This window comes from Zophobas morio, unplaced genomic scaffold (genome assembly GCF_036711695.1).
Source record: "Zophobas morio isolate AGI-343-1 ecotype UQ-CSIRO unplaced genomic scaffold, CSIRO_AGI_Zmor_V1 ptg000883l, whole genome shotgun sequence".
Classification (NCBI taxonomy): domain Eukaryota; kingdom Metazoa; phylum Arthropoda; class Insecta; order Coleoptera; family Tenebrionidae; genus Zophobas; species Zophobas morio.
Genome location: NW_026972985.1, coordinates 10,001 through 12,500, shown reverse-complemented (window position 1 = coordinate 12,500; position 2,500 = coordinate 10,001). Strand labels below are relative to the sequence as shown.

General features: G+C 57.8%; 1 pseudogene; it reads right to left on the bottom strand.

The window, feature by feature from the left end:
• LOC135122106 (large subunit ribosomal RNA) overlaps positions 1-2,500 on the bottom strand; it is a 5,760-nt pseudogene that overhangs the window by 2,880 nt on the left and 380 nt on the right.

Genomic DNA, 2,500 nt, shown 5'->3' with positions numbered 1-2,500 from the left:
TTCGAGCATCTTGCGAAGTCGAATCCTGAATGCATCGATACGTCTCGACGCCAGCATAGCCAACACCACGACATCTTCAGCCGCCCTATTCTTGAGACCATCCAGCCTACGCAGAAGTATTTGGGGAACAGAAATCGACAACTATAAGAGAGTCATAGTTACTCCCGCCGTTTACCCGCGCTTGCTTGAATTTCTTCACGTTGACATTCAGAGCACTGGGCAGAAATCACATTGCGTCAACACCCGCTGGGGCCATCGCAATGCTTTGTTTTAATTAGACAGTCGGATTCCCCCGGTCCGTGCCAGTTCTGAGCTGACCGTTGAATGGCGGCCGAAGAGGACATCCGGACGCCCTTTCGGGCGCACCCGGAGCCTCGTAGCAAGACGGTTCCGCGGGAGGCCAAGGCACGGGACCGGGCTCGGATCCGACGTTTCCGCCGAAACGGCAACGCTTCACCTCGCCCAGGCCCGGCACGTCAGCCGCGACCCGCTTCCCCGACAAGCCCGACACGCCCCGATCCTCAGAGCCAATCCTTATCCCGAAGTTACGGATCCAATTTGCCGACTTCCCTTACCTACATTATTCTATCGACTAGAGGCTCTTCACCTTGGAGACCTGCTGCGGATATGGGTACGAACCGGCGCGACGCCTCCACGTGGCCCTCTCCCGGATTTTCAAGGTCCGAGGGGAAGATCCGGACACCGCCGCAACTGCGGTGCTCTTCGCGTTCCAAACCATATCTCCCTGCTAGAGGATTCCATGGAACTCGAACGCTCATGCAGAAAAGAAAACTCTTCCCGGATCTCCCGACGGCGTCTCCGGGTCCTTTTGGGTTGCCCCGACGAACTCTCTTGCGAGGGCCCGAATTATAAGCGGTTCCGCTGCCGGGTTCCGGAATAGGAACCGGATTCCCTTTCGCCCAACGGGTGTGTGCACAATCCGTACGTTCACGTCACCACGGCTCTGGAGGTCGTGTTTGTGACCAACGACAAATCTACACCACATCGACATCGGCTTTCGCCTAGGGCTTAGGATCGACTGACTCGTGTGCAACGGCTGTTCACACGAAACCCTTCTCCACGTCAGTCCTCCAGGGCCTCGCTGGAGTATTTGCTACTACCACCAAGATCTGCACCGACGGCGGCTCCAGACGGCCTCACGGCCAGTCCTTCTGCGCTCACCGCCGCGACCCTCCTACTCGTCAGGGCTTCATGGCCCGTGACCAGAGGCCACCGGACCGCACATGCCGCTGACGGCCGAGTATAAGCACGACGCTTCAGCGCCATCCATTTTCAGGGCTAGTAACTTCGGCAGGTGAGTTGTTACACACTCCTTGGCGGATTCCGACTTCCATGGCCACCGTCCTGATGTCTTAAGTTACCAACGCCTTTCATGGTATCCCATAAGCGTCGATTTAGGCGCTTTAACTCGGCGTTTGGTTCATCCCACAGCGCCAGTTCTGCTTACCAAAAATGGCCCACTTGGCACTCTGATTCGAGTCTCGCGGCTTCAATAGTTCGAGCAAGCCGGAGATCTCACCCATTTAAAGTTTGAGAATAGGTTGAGGCCGTTTCGACCCCAATGCCTCTAATCATTCGCTTTACCGGATGAAACTCGTGCGCTATGAGCGCCAGCTATCCTGAGGGAAACTTCGGAGGGAACCAGCTACTAGATGGTTCGATTAGTCTTTCGCCCCTATACCCAGTTCCGACGATCGATTTGCACGTCAGAATCGCTACGGACCTCCATCAGGGTTTCCCCTGACTTCGTCCTGACCAGGCATAGTTCACCATCTTTCGGGTCCCAGCGTGTACGCTCTTGGTGCGCCTCTTCTCGCGATGAGAACGAGACGCCCCGGGAGTGCGAGGCGGCAGCCGTAACGACCGCCCATCCTCCCTCGGTCCGCGCAAGGCGGACCTTCACTTTCATTGCGCCTTTAGGTTTAGTAATGTCCCAATGACTCGCGCACATGCTAGACTCCTTGGTCCGTGTTTCAAGACGGGTCCTGAAAGTACCCAAAGCTATAGCGTCGCAGATCGGCGTTCTAAAAGAAGACGAGGTCTGTCCGACGACCCACAGCCAACAGCCACCCGGGGACGGGACCGGCACCAGGTCCGATCACCGTCGCGACGAGAGCGCTTGCCGTAGGGCGGACGCCGAACTAGCGGCGGCCTCGCGCCATCTTTATACCGTCGAGCGAGCCGACCGGGAAACACCGCGGGTTCGTTCGGAAACGGCGAACCGTCCGAACGGGCTCCACCGCGGGCCTCAGACCGGCACCCAACGGATCGCGACGTCCTACAGGGGGAGAAGTGCACGCGTTCGATCGCAGTTCGGAGGACGGAAGGCGCAGACGACGCGTACGCCGTCCGTCACGCGACCGCCCAGCGCCACGATCGAGACACGCTGAATCTCCCCTTTCGACCTTTCGGGTTTCTCAGGTTTACCCCTGAACGGTTTCACGTACTATTGAACTCTCTCTTCAAAGTTCTTTTCAAC